At 36.5% G+C, this 19,569-nt stretch overlaps 1 long non-coding RNA gene across 2 annotated transcripts in view; it reads left to right on the plus strand.

Annotated features, from left to right (window-relative positions):
* Positions 1–584: 584 nt before the first annotated feature.
* The window catches only part of LOC121469831 (uncharacterized), a 127,550-nt gene continuing 108,565 nt past the window's right edge, over positions 585–19,569 (plus strand). Inside the window, exon 1 of one of the 2 annotated variants that reach the window (XR_012055860.1) lies at positions 585–1,303. This is a non-coding gene — a long non-coding RNA (uncharacterized lncRNA). The remainder of the gene's footprint in view (positions 1,304–19,569) is intronic. The other variant, XR_012055859.1, reaches the window with a different exon arrangement.

Consider the following 19,569-nt stretch of genomic DNA (forward strand, 5'->3'; position numbering starts at 1 on the left):
CTATCAACAATGAGGCCAAATCCTGTTGTGTCCTTTCAACTCAGGCAATGGGCACTGAATTTAACCAGATTAAGCATACCCTTCTCCTACCTGTGAGTTCCCTGAGCAGCACCTAGGACTGCAAAACAGGCCTGGAATATATTACAGTACTTTAAAGGGAGTTCTTTTCCATTACTTCATGAGTGACCTTCCCCTGAATAAAGTTTTACTTTTATGAGAATAAGAATTTCTGAACTAATAGAGTGGTAAATATAAGATCAAAATCAAGTCACGAGGGAATTTTTCATCGGATAGGCACATTAACCAGATTTCCATCCTTATGTCAATTGTTGCTTCTATAAAGAGATGTGTAATATCTGCAGTAATACAAAGTTTCAAAAAATCACTTTCTTCTTCAACATTTCTGAAATACATAGTCATTAATCCAAACTCACCTCAATTCCCTTCCAGAACTATTTTTTTCCAAGCCTCTGCTTTTGAAATGTGCTAAAGTCATGGCCTATGTTTCACTATTGCCTGACCCTGCTGCCCTAGAAAGAAATGTTGAATTAGTAATGTTAGAAGAGGATTTTCTTTCTAAAATCACTAAGGTTATTTGAAACAAACTGTTCCCTCCTCTAATAGTTTGAACCTTTCACGTCACTACTCATTTGAGGTATACTGGCTAAAAAGATTCAACCCACACCATCACATAAAGCATCAGCCAGTTTGGAACAATTTAATAAGGCTTTCTCTCAGTGCCAATCTCCATTATGCAAAGCAGCTTTTTAAACATTCAGCATTTTTTGCCCTGATTTCTGCAGTCCCACCGTGCTCATCTGTAGCCTGGAATAATGGAAAGGAATGGCATAAGAAATGCAAAATTACAAAACTTCAGTCTTTTTAAAACATTGTCCACTTTGTCTACCTATCCCATAGATGCTTAAAAATTATCACAGCACCTCTCCTGTGCCTAAGCTGTCAAAGAGAAGCTTTTGGTAAAAACAAAATAATAATAAAAACAATAGCAGTTTTTTACTCTGAGAGCATCACACAAGTGTAGCAGGTCATGCATTTAAAAGAAACACAAGCAGATGGTGCGTGGAAAAGAAATTCAGTGATAACAGAACTGCTTCTCCTCTAAGTCCTTAAGCCACCAGTTTTGAAGGATGACTTACTGCTCCTCTCCTTAAACCTGCTGGTCATCATCAGGTAGGCCAGGTTTTGTTTGACCTTTTTCAATTCAGCTGTAAAGAATTTATTGACATCAAGAAAATATTTACTGCCTACCCAATAACCCTAAGGCTTTGTAAGCAACTGTAAGGTAAGTTCAAGATAATGAATATATTTTTTCTTATAAATTAATTTATTTCAGGCTGGTTAGGGCAGTCCTTTCAGTTTTGTATTACATTAAAAATATATCACAGTGCTAAACTAAGACTTGCTTCTGTCACATATGTATTCTAAATATTTATTTTCCTGTGTTATATCATTTTCATCTATAAATTATACTGGATACTCTTGTTCTGTGTATGACAAATGAACTGCCTAGCAGCATTGATGTAAAATGCCGACTACAACTATACTTGACAATTTTTGTTAATTTTTTTTTTTTTTTAATTGCTTCAGGCAACTGTGTTACTGGAATAATGGCAACTAGATTTTTAGCACATTGGCAATAATATGTACCAAACAAATTTACCTTTCAATTGCCTAACACCACCTAGACTGGGTCAGGAAGGGAGCTCTTCCCCACAATTCAGTTTTTGCTTCATTTGCAGCACATGAAACTTAGAAAACACAGAGATGGGGATGAAATGGTGATGAAAGAAAACTAACAAAGGCACATAAATCTCAATTTACCAAAAAACCAAATTCATTAACATAGATATATTCCAAGTGTTCATTTTACTATAATACCAGTACTTGCAGATTGTGGAACAGATTTTTAGTCTTGTATTAATGCAAATAATAGTCTTTAAATCAGATTTTCTTCCATTTCACTGATACAGAATACTACTTGCTAAAGTATTTTTAACACTTCCTTCTGTTCTCCCAATTTCTACTTCAATTTGTCCATTAATTTGCAATCTATAATAATTGACATGATATATTATAGCAAGGATACAGCTTTTGACCTTAAAATTACAGTCATTATTTCCGATAATGATTTATGGTTACAGTTTAGATAGACAGACCTAGATAATTTAATTTCCTATTAAAACCAAGCTACAAGATTGAAAAAAAAGGTACATATAAACTGAAAACTTTTATTTAGAATAGGTGAGAGTCTTAATGGAGATTATTCTGATTATAATCAATGTACACATAAATAATAGAGATGGACTAATGAGACAATTATTCACTAGGAGAAAAATTGCTTTCTAAGGTATCATTTACATTTATTATCTCTATAGATTTTTATGAAATCATTTTAGCATGAAAACATCTTACATATGCACAATTAGGAAATTTCTAGAATGAAATATGCATATTAAGAAGAGATAATGAAAGTAGATATGAAGATGTAAGTCAAGCTGCACATCTGATTGCAAAAATTCTTTTTCTGAAAGACTGCCACAAGGATAACTTTTTCATATCGTCATTGCCTGAATTAAATTAGCTGTTTTGATTTATTTAAATGCGTAATGCTATTAAGAAAATTGTTTTTTAAGTATCTCAATTCTTTGGATTGAAATAATTATCATTTTTATTGTGATGCTAAGACAGTAATTAGACCTGACACCAGAAAGCTGAATCTAGTGCAATATTTTATTTTAATTGAAATCTGGGTAGATAAATAAAGGCTGATAGTGGGTCCTTCCTTTTTCTTTATGGATCTCCTCAGTGCAAATTCTGGTGGTATTCATTTGTTAAAGGGATGTATTGAGCTAAGTGCAGTCTTGTGGGATTATATGAGGAACAGAGCTGCATGGACTATGTAGTCTTTGTGATTAGGCACCATTTCCTGCCAAAGACAGGTTTCTCATAATCCACATGGAAGATGGAAAAGGGCACTGTGCTGTCCTTACAAGGGCAGTGTGTCTGGTTGGTATCCCAGTTTTTGGGAATGGCAGGGAAAACAAGCCTATTTCTGATGCTGAAGATGGAGCTGAGTAATGGACAGCTGAGTAAGTAAAGGTAAAATAAGAAAATCTTTCTTTCTCAGAAATGTGGTGAAGTCTCCTAATGTTATTGAAGGAGCAAGTAAATATTGGCATTAAAGTAAGCAAACACAAAAGGCATCTTTGACAGAATTCAGACATCTTTTCACCTTCCATATATAACCTTCCTACAAAACCCATTAACTATAGTTTATTAAAAATTTGTACTCTATCTCATTAATAACTGTTCAGCCAGCAAAAGTAGCCCACAAACTTAACAAATTTCCTGTAGGACTAACTCTCCTGATACAGTGAGAACAATGAAATAAATATGCCTAAGATCCCCACAGCTAATTTCGTGTGCTGAAGAGAAAAGTTAAAAGATGAGGGAATACTGCAGGAAATGATCCTGAAAGCATTAGTGAGATCAAAATTGGGTAATACTGTTCATCGTTTGGAACACATATTGAGTGTTTTGAAATTAGCAGTGAAGGCAGTGTTAAAAAATGCCTCCTCTCAGCATCACACTGATCAGCGACTCTCACATCCTTTGCCCTGACCAAGACAGAACTTTCAGGAGTACTGGTAAGTAAATCTGCTGCTGCACATCAGCAAATCAATATTGACTTTACACTAGTTAAGGACTTTCCACTCTGTTTCTCTCGGAGATGTCATTTTCACTCCCTATATAAACTAAAGTATACAATTACCAGAGGATGTTGTTAATGCAGCATGAGTGAAAGACTATCAGAGATGACGAACTGCATCTAACAGATGAGCTAATCTTCACTGTTTTCAATTACTCCAAGACAGGGAAGGAGCAAATTCAAGTTAATCTCAGACTCAGGAGTATCATCAGTGAGGGGCTGTCAGCTCAGCATATGCACAAACCAAATAGTTTTCCCTCAGAAATATTTCTCTAACTGTATCCATAAAAAAACCAACCAAACAAACAAAAAATCCCCAGATAAACTAAAAATCAGACATGAAATCTGCAGTGTTATTTGGTTCAAACTAGTCTTCAGTTCATGCTGAAGGCAAATAGCAAGTTGTTATTACTGGCAAATACCTGACAAATCCAACGCCAAATATTTATGATAATTATGTAATAGACCTTATAGAGGAAGCAGGATCTGGAAAAAAAATAATTGCTCTGATCACTAAGATCCAAAACCAATCAATTCAGATGGCTGAGTGAAACACTTGTAAAATTAAATCAAAAGAAGAATTCAAAACTCTGACATGGGATCTGCAGATTAAATAGCAGAATGATGCCCAAACTTGTTACTCCAGACTGGGGGAGGACAGCAAAGAGGAAGAGGCAACAAGTTATAGCATAAAAGTAACTTGGATTGCAGCAAAACATACCTGGTGAAAATATTCAGAGCAGCAATGGAAGAAATCTCTGCACTTTCCTCCCTGTCTGTCCTTTGTGTGTTAAGAATCCTTTGGAGAGCTCAGAAGGATTTTACCTCTCAAGCATTCCCAAGAGGAAAGGCTGGGAGGTAAGGACTTCCAAATCCAGAAAATCCATGACATTGATATGAACAGAACATTTATGAATATTCCTATTTGAGGTAAAATAACAAGAACTCTATTTGTTTGCCACTGGACATTAGGTTGATACTTTTATCGAGGAAAAGTTGTCTTGTGGGCCCAGCTAAGAAATAAAGGTGAGGATTGCAGGTGCCTGCAGTGGGCTTCAGCAGGATGTCCTGCTAGCCCTGAACTTTTCAGCAGAGTCAGAGATCATAAAGAAAGGAGGAGATCAGTTATATCACAAAGTTTATTGACAATAATTAGCTAGATCTTACAAAAAATCAAAATTGTTAACACTATTTCTAGAAGACTGGTAAGTTGAATGAGGAATTTATCCTAAGTAACATGCTTTCAGAAAACATTCCACAAATTCACAGACGATTGTACTAACTATTCTCAAAAACAAATGTGTCAGTATTCTGAGAATATCACAATGTGCTTCATGTACCAATACTTTGTCCCCAGATATCACTTAGTGGGACCTGTCATCTACAACATGGTGGGTCATTGTGTTAAGTCTGTACATGCACTTCCATGTTCAGCTGCACTGAGAATTATCTACCAAATTATTCTATAACCAATCTACCAGATTTATCTATAACCAATAATCTACAAGAATATTCTACTTTCAGGACAGCTGTAAGATGAGACACTTTTGCACTCTGTCCAGAGCCTTTTCCTCCTTCAAATTGCACTTGTGTGGGAAAATATTTCTTTCCTGAACACAAGCAGCCTTTCTGAGCCAGAGATTTTCATATAAGTGATGCTACCTCCCAGCTATAGAAAGATTATTTCCTCCCCTTCTGTCTCAGCAGTGAACTATCTTTAGTAGCTTTGACACTGATACATAGAATGTGACCTTATTTGACAAAGATGTTAAGTTTGATTCAGTGAAAGCTTAATTAAGAGGGCACTTGGATCAGTAAGATCATAGGAGCCTGACTTATTTTTTAACAAGGCAAGATTCCACTAAAAAGGATGAGAAATTCCCTTGTGTATATGCTAACTTAGACAATTTCACATACAGAATCAGCAAATGCATTAAACAACACACTAAATGTATTTAATTGTGGTTCTCTATTAGCAAGAAATTTTCTATTGATTACAATAAACTCTAATGTACACACATTTGGTGAGATAATGCAAACCACAAGTGATTTTTTTTTAAGATAACTGCAACTCTCAATTGTGGACTTAAGCAGTGGTCATTTACATGTGTACAGTAATTGTTATTTGCTTGTATTAGTCAAATAAAATTTTATCTTTTTGTTTTTTTCAAGTGAATTGACCTATTAAAAAGCAAACTTTGAGGATTTTATTCTCCTGTCCCCACTCTGGAAAAAAATGTTAGCATAGCTCTTGTAGTCTCTGTGTTTTGAAATACATTGAAGTCTTTTAGAGTGATATTCCAAGTTATTTTATATAACATAAAGCATGAAATCAAGAATTTAGTTTGTAGCAAACAAGGCTACATTGGAAATTTCAAATTCATGGTCTCTCATGGGACTTTACTGCTTTGATTCCATCCAAACCAGTGATCATTGGAGTAATATTTCCATTCTGAATTTTTTCCATATTCTATCTCAACTCACTCCCAGAAAAGTTTTATTTCCTATTCAATTCACCTTTACCCTTAAGTCTCATTTTATTGCTTAGGCCAATTCAAGCAGTGCCTCAAAATTCTTCCTCCTGCAGAACATTAGTTGGTTTTGTTTCTGTGCATGGTTTTGCATGGTTTTGTTTCTCTGCATGTTTCTGGAGATGCTGTGCAAGACCTCCACGTGATACAGATTGCCAGAGTCCAGCTGGTTTTAGCAGAGATCTGACAGTTTGCATAATATCTGCTCCAACCTATATCCTCTATTTATAGCCACCGCTGAAGTCACACTTTGGAAAAGAGATTTATTCCTCTAATTGATGATTTAGGGATAATATGAAAGCACCTTCTTTTTTTTTTTTTTTTTTTTTTTTTTTTTTTTTTTTTTTTAAGGATGTAAATGAAGAAAGATAATTTTTATTCCAGGCCATCATAATAGAGTACCTACTGCACTTAACATTAAAAGGTTGGTTTAACCCTTGTGGTGGATCACTGATCTTCAAACAGGCCCAAGAAGTCTCCATATTACGTGAATAATCCAGTATATTATATGTATCTTGTAACCAAAGAAGAACTAAGAATAAGTGAAAGAAGAGGGAAAGAGAGGGAGGAACAACAGCATTAGAAAACTTCCATAAACACCTTTACAAATCATAGATAAATTTAGAATGTGTGAGAGACTAAAGACTAAGTTTTCAGACTCTTCCTTTCTCTTTAATCTATCCTCCCTCTCTTTCCCTACTTTCACAAAATCTGAATAGTGAAGCAAGAAAAAATTAAGCATTTTCACTTAATTAAGCAGAGAGATTTCAAGTTAATTCATTTTATAACAGTATGGCCTTTTTGGAAGCCAAGTAAAGCAGAGTTTCAGCAATCTCCATTTTGTCTACTTTTCACTGAAAAGAAAAATCAGTAGCTGTGGTGACTGATATGGTATCTGATAGGAGAATTTTATAAAAGCACCATCCTGATGCAATTTACCTTTGACAGGGTTTTTTAGGTGTTTGGACCACTTTCATATTTTATACTTTTTAATAAGAGTTACAATAAATAAAGACACACCATTTTCAAAATTTATGTCCCTCTCACCTTCCACCACCTTTTTGGAGCTGTGACTTCAGTAGTCCAAAATAAAATCTTGAAGAAACACCAGTACTTACTGGTGGCAAAAAAAATGGTTTGGTCCAGCTGCTAAGCTGAAGGAATAAAAATATCAAATGAAACAAGGCAGAACAAGTTCTGAGTAAGTTTTAAGAGCTCAAGCATACAGGCATTGGGCTGGAACATTGCCTGATGTTGACATTGACTACAAGGAATTCTATTTTACAATACATGAACCAGAAATATTTTTAAAATAAGAAAGTGCAACAAATCCTTTCAATTTAGCCAATTCTCTTTACCATCTATTAAAGTAATTAGTCATATTCTTCCATTATAAAAACTCTATTCAAAGATTTTATATTCCTAAGATGAAACTCTCATGTAGAAGAACATATTAATACTCCAAAGAGACAGCAGGGTACATTTTATGAGGCCATTAAAGGATGGCTTGTGCAGCTGAAGGCAGTTGGCAGGCTCCACAGAGAAGGTATTAACAGCCCATAAACCACGCCCTGGCCTCTCTGGTGTCTTTGGGAATTGGAGATAAAAATGTTATCACTAGATGAGATCATACAAAGTCCTGCATCACGCCTTTACAGACACACATGTTAATTCTGAGAAGAAAGCACTTAGAAAAGAGTGGGTGTTTTTTGTTCTGCGATTTTGCTTTGTCTTTTGTTTTCTTTTTTTTTTTTTTTTTTAATTGATTAAATTGGTTTAAAAAAGAGCCCACTCCCACACATTAAATTACACACGCCATTTTCTCCTACAGCAATGCAACACAAAGGGCCTGACTGCATTAAATAATTCCTGGAAATGTGATAGACTAGAAAAAAGGGCAGGAGGAATAAGAAGCGTCATTGCTTTTAATCTGATTTTTTTTTTTTTTTTTTTGGAAAAATTACACAAGATGTCCTGGAGGCATTTTGCTTCTCATTCAGTTTGTTGCCCTCTGTTCATAGCAGCACACCCCTCCTCCACAAGAGACCATCTCTTTGTTCGGTCTGAGGAACTATTAGCTGATGGGGTAAGATTTCTTTTCACTAGCCCTAACCAAAACATATTCTTGTCAGAGCTGCTGAACCTCAGGCAATGAAATGTCCATGGGAAAGTAGCTCGGGGCATCACTTTCATTCAGATTGAATCCAGCTTCCAAGCAAGGCAGCCCTAAGAGAAACCAGGCATTGGCATTCTGCTCCAGATGACTGCCAAAATAACTCCCCTACCTCATCTAATCCACATTGCTGGTAGGTTTCTCTTTGCAACATAACATGCTGTAGAAATGATTGTTGGACACTTAAAAGCCAAAAATACCACCCCAAAACTGCTACTCAGCACTTTTCTGTTTAGGAATATAATACATAACACATTCCTATTTTTCTCATTTTATGGCTGCCATTTTCCAGGCTTTTATGCAGTATATTCTCTGCTTGAAATCTGATGGCTGTATGAAAGTGGTTCAAAAATAAAACTGTATTTCTAGCAACTTTATAAGCTATGTACTAACATGCTTTATACCAGATGGCACTCTCAGGTATTACTATTTTTTTTTTCTCTGTATTATATGCTTTAACATAAAAACATAACATTGTAAAACTGTAATCCAGTCTTGTCACTGTAACACAACTGGAGAGTGTGTAATCATCTCTAGCCACAGATGGAAAAGTCTATTTGTTGTTGTTGTTGTTATCAAGGTTATGTGATTGTCTGGTAGCACCAAGGAGTCCAAATTGATAGAAAGGCTACAGAATGATTTAATATGAGAGCAGATGCCTCCTATAATGCAAGTTACCTATAACAATTTTTCAAGACAGAGTCTGAGTGGGAAGGTAATATTTGATGATTAGTGCTCTCCCATTCAAAAAGGCCAGGATCTGGAAACATAATGTGGAGTCACTTGTCAATTAATTGATGTTACTTACTGCAACAATAAAAGCTTTTACATCACCTTAGAACTAATTCAAAGAGGTGGCCCTGCAAATTTAGTTATAGCTGAAAACTTTCCTCTAAGTGTACCTTGGAAAAGTAAAGTTAGACAACTGAAGAAAGCTTCTGAAGTTTTTAGACACTTATGGGCTTGAAAAAATAGTGTCTCGCTCATACTATTTATTTTGGTTCAAGTTTTGGTGAATTCTTATCAAAGGAGTCAAAATGTTGCCAGAAACAACTTGCCCCTTTTCTTCCTTCTGCTTTCTCACTAGATAAAACATGGGGTCAAAAGTGTAAGTGCTGACTGTCCAACAATGGTTGTTCTGCACTTACTGTTTGGAAGCTGTCAGGAGAATATTTCTTTCTCATTTTACATTTGACTGTAGCTATTGACTGGAGAAGAAGCAATTGCAGCACGTCCTGTGCTGGTGGTCTGAGAGGAGCAGACAGGGAGGGAAGGACCACAGCTTTTAACCCCCTCTGGTTTCCTCCACCATACCCCTGTCAAGCTGCTCTTTCTTTTTAGTGTAAATCCCACTCAAAACATCGCAATTTGTGCATGCACAGGCACCTGATCTGACTGAAACAACCACTGGGGGGATGAACAAAAGAGAGGTAAGGATTCCCAAACATTGGAAATAAATCTGATTTCAGCCAGCTGCAGTTGTACTTGGGTAAATCATCTCCATGGTTTTGTTCTGAAATGCTTCACCTCAGTGCCACTATTATCTGGTTTGGGGTTTTTCAGTATTATGCAGTTTTTAAGGGACTGTGCTGTGTTTGTTTTATTTGTATATTTGTTTATTTGTATATAAGAATGAATATCACATTTGAGACCACTAATGTGTCTAGTGAAGCCTTTCAATCATAAAATGTCGTTTTGCAGATCCAGTCAAATTCAACTTTCCCAAAAAGAGTTGAATTTCAACTCTTCAAATTTCTTTTTTTTAATTCTCTCTTTTTTTATTTTTTTTTATTTCAACTATTTCAAATACTCTTCATGATTCCTGTGTTAATGGGACTGAGAAAGACTAAGGGACAAGAGAGGGAATACAAAATGAGGCTAACAGACAATAGCACTTCATAAGGATCATCTTAGAAATAATTGTTACCAAGCACAACAATATCTGGAAAACTTAGATATGTAAAATTAATTCATTATAAAAACTTACGTTACATTCCAGAGTCACACCATCTTTCCTTCTGTTACATTTGTTAAAGATATCTAGAGACTCTTTCATCTGATTTCTTCAAAACCAGTGTTTGAATGCAAAATTAATCTTTACCTAATTTCCATTGATAAGTTTCTGTTTCTTTAAGGCTTTTGTGCAAAATATGGCTTCAAACAAAGCTAAAACCCTAAAAGAATTTTGGATTAGTTATTAATAACCATGCAAAATGTAAGGCAATGTGACAGTCCAAGCAAGGCTGCATGTTAGGCCATGCTAAACAAGCACAGAGATTTCAGTCAGACAATTTCAGGTTTTTCCACTTTAAGTTTGCTTCCCATTAGAATTCAGAATAAACAGAATGACAAAAGTAGGAAAGTATATTATATAGATGTGCAAAATGCATGACAGATGACTCTGATGTGGTAAATAAAATATAATAGCCTCAATTGCTACAGATTTCACATTCCATGAATATATGAAACACAAAATAAGAGCAGTGAATAAAACAGCAAAAGAAAAATCTCTTTTTAGAATGAGATGCCTTTTATAAGATCACCATGAAAGGTGTGGGCAGGAAGGAAGAGGTTTATGTTACGACAGGATCCTCTAAAGAAGAGGAGGTTCCACACATGGCTCTGAATTGATGGTTTTACCACTGCATCCTGTCTCGGGTAGCGGTCAGGTCAGTGAAATCCCAGATCTGTCCAGGCTGAGAGGGACTTGTGGGGCAGCTCACACCAACCAAGGCAGGCACAGCCAGAGCAGGGTGCTCAGGCTCTGCTCAGCCATTTCTTCAATCCTACAAGGACACAGAGTCCATAATTTTGCTGGGCAGCCTGGGTGGAGTTTGCAAGGAGGAGCAAGTGGAAGGGAGGGAGGGAGGAGGGAAGAAGAAAGGAAAAAAAGAGAGAATGAGAAAAAAATCCAAATAATTTCTCAAGGCTTGAGAGTGGTTTGTTTTATGCAGTTGTAACCTGATAACTTTGCCTGATAGAGGACAAACCAACTCTACACAGACTAATGTACATTTTCCTTTTCTTCCATATTCCTTTTACATAAGGTCTGCAATATCTTATATTTACATTTACCTACTTGTGCTACAACTCATTTTGTGGCTGACAACCCACCTGGCACTTTGTTTCCTTGGTGATTTTTTAAATCAAGGCATCAAAACAGCCTTATCCTGCTCAGTATTTTGTACTAAGGCTAAGAGGGTGGTCCTTCTCCATGGATGAGGAACCTCTCAAGAAGCTCTCTACTTGTGGAAGCAGCAGGTATTGAAGAAAATCTTCCAGAGATTAAAAATAGCAAAGTAGCTTCTCTATCACTGAAGTACCCCAGAAGAAACCTTGCAGCTTCTTGCCTTACTAATCTCCTCTTTATATGAAATCTGTAAAATAACACAAAGCCAAGGCAGAAAGTACAAAAACATAACAATTTGAATTCAAGAATAATGCAAGTGACCATAACTAGGATAATAGACAAGGGAAAAACAAATCAATGGTAAGAATAAAGTAAAACTGCAAAGAAAGGGGAGAAGGTACTTGTCATTGTAGTCCAGTCTGCAGTCATTCAGTATCTCCTGCTCATGAAGCCAAGGCAGCAAGCTCAAATGCACACCAGATCTGTACTAACTAATACCAGACATTAAAGCAGACCTGCCCAGGAAATAAAAGCAAACATAAACTCACCATATGTAGTCCTTTTCAACCTAAGCTGGCTACAGACAGAAAATGAAATTGAATAAAATAACTTGATTTCTGCCATCAAGGTTTATAATGGACACAGACCCCAGCAGAAAACCTTCCAAAACGGTAGAAAGAACACGGTGATAATCAGTTAACATTGTCCCAGCACTGAGATTTTTTTCCACAGTAAAGCCAAGGTTTATCTTTTGGTAGAGATAAAAATCTGGGAAGACTGGGGACCAAATCCATGAAATAAACTCCCTCATTGAATGAGAAGACCATTCTCCCAAACACTCTTGGCCGTGTTTTCTCTAATAAATGCAAGCAAGGAGACACAGACCAGCTCTAAAGTCTAAACCAAGATCCTGTGCTGCACACACTTTCACTGTGAGAATGGAATAAGAGGGCAAACAACACCAGATTTTAGAGACACTTGATAGTCCTCAGATATTTTGGTGATAAATGACTGTAACTCCCTCCTGTAACCCCCTCTTTAGGACCCAGCAGGGTGTTTATTGCCTGAAGCACAAGATAGCATTCCCCTGTCCTACTGCTTGTGTACTGCACTATCATACCAATGAAGTTACAATAGGGGCGTTGTTTACTCAATAATTTTCACAAAGCTGTGAGATAAAAGATTATTCAGCACACCAGCAAGGGCATTATTTTGCATAGTTTATAAAATGCATAATTGTGCTAACATACCTAATTGTCAAGCCACACTTTTGGCAAGCTAATGTGTGAGTGGGTGCCAAACAGCAGGGAATACAAAATGGAGTGAGAAAACAGTTGAGATTTGATGGTACTATGCCTCCCATCAAAAGTGTTCTTCCATGAAAATATATAATATACATATGAGTAAGCATTTTAACTAAGACACCAAGAACCATTCTTAAATGTATTTTTTATATTGTCCCTTATTTCTCTGGAGTTACTATCAGGAAAAATAGAATAGTAGGGTTTGTTTAGCAGTATTTCTTCATCTTGAGCCAGGAAACATGGAATTCAAAAACATTAGAGGTTCTTCTAAATCTTCATCCAAACTGTTGCTACATGATTTCTGTTTTACATTAGGTATTTACTCATGTTTGGTGTTACATCTTTAGTTTTGCATGTACAGAGGGGGTGACAGAGGTAAAAATCTCTGCCTTTGTCAGAAGGAAACCAACACATCTGATAGTCATGTGTTAAGGCAGCCTATTACTTTAAAAGGTGTTTTCTGTGCTTCTTGAAACACCTTACTGGAAACATCAATCCAGGTTTCCAGTCCTACTTTTTTAAGGTTTGTTCATTCTTACTCTACCTCAATAACATGACAAACTCCACTCCAATCCTCTCTATTCTTCTACCCCTTTGGCTCTTTCAACCACCCCCATTACATCTACACTGACAAACTAATCCCCAACACAGCACCCATCAAAAATAAAAACCCAGTCACAACTCCCATCTGCCAGAACCACTCCAAAGAATAGGGTAACCTTTAAACTGTGTGGCTGGCCACAGGCTGCTTCAAACCTGTGTGTTTCCATCTAACACATTAAGATGGATTTTGATATCAAGGCTCTTGACCCCAAATCCAAATGTTAGTCTGAAGCCCCACATAAATTTTGCAGGCTCTGCAGGCTCATTTCTGGTCCTCCAGAGCAAACTCCACCACACCAGCCTGGCTGTAAAATGCTGTGCTGAGCCAAATTCTCCTAACTGCCCAAATATTCTGGTTCTGTGCCAAAGATTCTCAGACTGCAAAACAGCTCCCACCTATTTCAGCATTCTCTTTCCACAAAAATGCCAGCTCACCCATTTTCAAAATTCATTTCTTGCTAAACACCCTAGTTTTTATTATTATATAGCCACTGATACAGTAATTTGTTTATAATTCTGGAGGAAAAAAAGCCTATCTCTCCCTTTAATATTTTCATCTTCCACAAGTTTAATACATTTCCCTATCTTTCTTTGCAAATATCTGCTAAAACATACTGACTAGCAAGAGGAAATACATGTTTTGCTTCTCTAACTTTTCAGAGATTTTGTTTTCAAATATCTCTGCTGAAGCACTAGAAACTAATTGTATTAATGTTATGCTCACATTCTTTTCAGCATTTTATAAGCATATATGCAAGTGTCCTCTGAATTCATGACTACCAAAAATACAACCTTACATACAGAATTATTTCAATTAGTAAGTGTTGGTTTACCAGGAAAAGGGTAAAGAAGCTGTTGAATATTGGAGTTTAGTGATGTAGGTCAGCATTGCTGGGACTGGATTGGTCAGGAATAAGGTGGTTTCTGTCATCTCCCAGAAGTTGCAATTTAAATGGATTTCATTAATTACTTATTTACACATGTACAAACAACTCTTAGTTCTGTAAAACCACTTCACATATTTTACCTATAACTAGTAGTAGGTGTTACATTACTTTCTTTTTATGAGGTTCTAGTGCCAGCAGTGCTGTAAAACAGATTATGTATCCCAGTTTTGTTGGGCTCTTTTAGGAAGTTTAAGTGGAGGGCTTTACTAGTTCAGTCCTTCTAGTTCTCATGTAGTAATGCCAGACTTGCTCAAGTATAATCTTTAAAAGGCTTGAAGCACATATACGTTCATCACTTAAGTAATATGTTTAGAATCTATTATGTTGAAATTAAATTATAGCTAAATTACCAGCAGCTTTATTTTTAAACAAGCCACCAAATTCATGAAAGCAGAAAAACAACCTTCCCCCAGTGCAGACAACAGCAAAATGAACACATTCTGTCATAAAATATTTTACTTCTATTTATAATTTGTGTAAAGAAGTGAAGCCGATCTGAGTACAGGACTGGTTTGTCCAGAAGGATCCCTTTTTTTTTTTTTTTTTTTTTTTTAAGGAGCATACCAAACATGCTATGAGAAATAAACAATCACACCAAATGTTCCACTGGCAACCTGTGTGAATGCATCCTATCAGTCAGCTCCTACGGAGCTGCTCGGTTTGATCTCTGCCCAAGCTCCTACAGCATCTCAGTAACTGCCTCCATCTCCAAAAAAAATAAATATAATCCTGAGTCCTGAATAATCACCTCTGAGCCCTGTTAGCAGAAGGGCTGAGTTAAGCACAGCTTCAGCTGCAAGCACAGAAGGAAATCCCCAGAAAAGCTGCTAAGCCAGCAGCAAGGCCCTCCAGGCAGAGGAAATCCTTCCGCACCCACTCCAGGGCCTGGAGGAGCACTCTCGCCACTGGGGTATTACACGAAAGAAAAACCACTGCTCAACCTGTCTCCTTTTCAGCGGGAAGAAAAAGCTGCCAGTGCAGGCTGGGATTGGATTTGATCTCACTGGCGTGCCACGAGTGTGCTCCCACAGCCCCTTCTGGACATAGGAAACCTTTAGAGGCTTAGATAGAAACATATCTTTTGAGGGGGGATTGTAACTCAAGCAGACACGACGACCAGAGATACTGGTCTGTCACCCTGATTCTTAAGATTTTCTAAAGCCTTCTGAGTTTACATTCTGCTAGAAAACTTTCCCACACAATTTCTACAAACAACTTTTTTTTTTGCATTCCTTCATGGGGGTGGAGAAACTTGAGGTACTAGTGGTTTGTCCAATGTCTTTGGAGCGGTGGCACATTCACTCTCCAGTCCACTGTCACCTTTGGAAAAGTATAAAAGTTGGATTCAGAGAATAAACTTTCTTCTTTACCTTGCAAATAGCAGTGGCTCACATTGTGCTTTCACGTGTCCTATAGCGACATCGATCTAAAAAAGAAGGTTTTTTAGAGTTTGGGATCCTACAGACTCAGGTGGTGGGTGAGCAGGATTGTGCTGTCCAAACTTTGCCACTTTTCACCAGAGTCCTTTCTTTCTATTTTTCCATAGTCATCTTTAAAGACACAGCTTAGGCTATTTGCAAGTGTAAAATGAATACATGCTTCTAGCACAACAGAAAAAAAGAGTTGTTTTCATCATCTTTAGCAAAGAATAATTTCCATGCTGCAGTTTAGCAGCTGACTACAATCTTTAGGTTTACTATTACTGAATTGTAGAAAAGATGATAATGATTTCTCACACTTTCATCAGCATGGAAAAATAAAGCTTTTAAGAGAATCACTCCTCAAATCCCCCACAGATGCAAGAGTTGTTATTTTTATTATTGTTAGTATATTTAATTAAATAGAAATATACTCCTAGTTCTAAGTGTACATTTGTATTTTGGGAATGGTTTGTTTTATTTCAATTACTACTCCTCAAACTCTCCTATTGTACAAATTGATATGCTTTTTTTCATGGACTTATTTAATTCAAAAACTTTGATTGATCACATCACACAAAAATAACTGGCATCATACAAAACTGTATTCTAGTAGTCCTTACATGTTTTAAAACAAGTTCAGAGTTGTACTTCATTATTGCAAGTGTGTAAATCTTTAGCCACAAGACTTAAAAACACCCTGTGCTAGAGGGATTGTACTGGAGGGCTTTAGCAACCAAAGCACTGCATCTTCTGTCTCAGCTGGCCTCTGAAGGTACCTCTGTGTTGGTGCTATGAGGACACACCTACAAACAGCATGGCATAGCTAAAAAAAAAAAAAAAAATGAAAATTATGAAGAGGACCGAGCTTCACACACATTTAAAGAAGATTTTCCAACAGCTTTGAGGGAAGATTCCCCAAGCAGCTCTCGTGCAGAGTCATGAGGGCTCAAAGACCCCTCATAACACTGCCAAAATCAACATACCAGAAAGCATGGAACAATTTTTTTTTTTTCAGGGATAATTAATTACCAGAAGGAACTGCAGTTTGGAGCTGCTCTGTGGAGTCTTTTAGATACAAATTTTTATGTCAACTTTTCTTCTCACTGCATAATGTCACTGTTAAGCAGGCAGAGCCTTTGCTACAGCGTTAGGAAAGATCTGGACCTAAATATAATTTCAACAGAATTCTGATAAGAAGTCACTTACTAATATATGAATTTGATATATTTGCTATGACTCAAAAGAAACATATTAAATTCAGACTGATTTCCTAGTGAAATTTTTATGTGATATACTATTTTTAATACATGGAGCAAAACCAAGAAAAGGGAACAACAGCAATACCCAATGAAAAAATCCTTCAACAAATATGTTTAGAAATACTCAGAGCTAAATTACCAAAATACTAGAATTTTAAATGTGACAAAACTGAGGTTATTTTTTATACACTAGCATAGAGCACATCCTTTCTTCAAAATGCCTCCCTGCAAATGTTTCGTCAGATTCCACTTGGAGAATAACAAATTCCAGAGGTTCTTTGTGTTTGTAAGAATAATAACAGCAAATTTAACATGCAGCCCTTAGACTGAAATAGATAAATTATAACTTTGTTCAGAATGGCTCAGAGAAAAAACTGAAATTTTATATTTCATCTCTAAGACATTTGTTTCCTTAGTGAGAACTCTTTAACAAAAAACAAAAAAAATGACTGTTAACCAAATCCATATCTGAGACTTAAATCTGTGCCTGGAACCCATCTGTGACTTTTTAATATAGTTGATGTGGTTCCAATGATATCACCTTTAGGTAACTGATTAAAAAGCAAACAGGAAGAAGTAATGTTAGGTATTCTTAGCATTGTAATGCAGTCAAAAATTCTTGAGGCAGATGCTTGCAGCAGAGGCTTTGGAGATTGCTCATTAAATCACCTTTCTGTTTGGTTTAGGTGGGTTGCCATGGGGAGGTGATGTAAAAAAACACATCCTCATCCTCATCAAAACAATAATTAGTCAACTTCAGAACATCTAACTGCTGAGGTAAAATACTAGTGCTTTGTAATTGCATCAAATCCTTCATCAACAATGCCTCAGGCGGGTAAATGAGCACGTTAGGTTTATTATACAGTGAAATTGTTTCTGGAGATGCTTAGTACAATCCTTGTATGTGAAAGAGTGATATTTGTACATTTTACTAATAATTTTTAATCTTATTTAGACCAATTAACTCTAGAAGTTATAGGAACAAAACTTGCTTAAGATCTTTTTAATTTTAAACTCAATAAAGTTTCACTTAAATATGTGGGAGGGAAAGAAAAAAAAAAAAAGCACCCAGAGAAGTGCTTGCCTTATTTTCCAAATATTTCCTATAAAATAAGCTGTAACATATGCTAGGTACTTAAATAGCCTGCAATCAAAAACTTCTCAATTATCTTTCTAAAAATGCTGGTCACTGCTTAGGTCTTAATTTCCATTTGTGCAACAAGCCTGAGTGCCAAAATAAAAAGTAATACCATATGTCAAAATAAAGCTTTAGAAATAAGAGGAGTGGAGAGGGATATTTTTAATTATTTTCAATTGAGCAGAGTCTTTTTTTTGGGTGGGGGGGAATAATTATGAACATACCTTACCTGGTCAACAAAAAGGAGAAACATCTCAGGAAAATTCTTGAAGCCAGTGGTAATTTTTAATTGACTCTGAAATTCTGGTATATTCTGGCACCTATAAACAGTGTATCCAAAAAGAAGTGAAGCACAAAGGGGTGCTTACTTTCTCACAATCCTTATCAGAATAAAATGCAAGCTGAATATAATTTTTTTAAGATGATGACTACAGGAGACAATAATATTTGCAAAATAATGTAGCTATTTCAAACTTAGGTAGTTAGTTTTCAACATCTAATTTTATGAAAGTCAATACACTTCTAATGGCTAATTTTGATCTTCTTCACTGGACATAGTTTTAAGATAAATTAAAAAACCCAAACAGTGGAGTGGGGAATTCACTCACTGCTTTTTATTTCTTGAAGATTGGGAATATAAGATTATATTGCAACACGTGTGATAAAGTAACAAATCCCAGTGAACAACTTCCTAGGAAAGGAAGGGGACTGACTTCTCTGAAAACAATACTGATGTCACCCAATGGACTCTTATACCCAAACACTCCCAGGGAAGAGGAGACATGCTCCCACTTGCTCTGGCTGGGTGTTGGGACTCAAAACGTCCCTCAGACATTTTTGGAGGTTCCAGGCCCAGGTCAGAAGCATTTGAGACCCTGGCAGGCAGCTGGAAACAGCTGTGATTTTGGGTTTGAACCATGGAATGATTTACCAACCTTGCAGGAAGAACAAGAAGTCACAAAAGTTTAGATATTATAGTAGAAGTAATCACAAAGTAGAGGGAAGAATTTCTGAGTGCTGTACAGGGGAGTTTTGGTTTTGTACATGGGGGTCAGAGGTTTTAAGGTGGAGGGATTTGGGCATGACCTGTCCTCCCTCTTTCTCCTTCCTTACCTCCATGTTCTTGGTGATGTTGGCACTCACAGATTGGTTTAGAGTAGAAAGGCACCATTTAATATAGGTAATAGACATTGGGGAAAAACTGTACCCATGTAACACGTAATGTACCATATAAAAGATAGAAAAGCACCATTTAATATAGGTAATGGGCATTGGGGACAAACTGTAACCATCCCACACCTGCCCAAGCAGCCAGCCCTGCCCCAGCACTCCT

Source organism: Taeniopygia guttata, chromosome 4 (genome assembly GCF_048771995.1).
Source record: "Taeniopygia guttata chromosome 4, bTaeGut7.mat, whole genome shotgun sequence".
NCBI lineage: Eukaryota > Metazoa > Chordata > Aves > Passeriformes > Estrildidae > Taeniopygia > Taeniopygia guttata.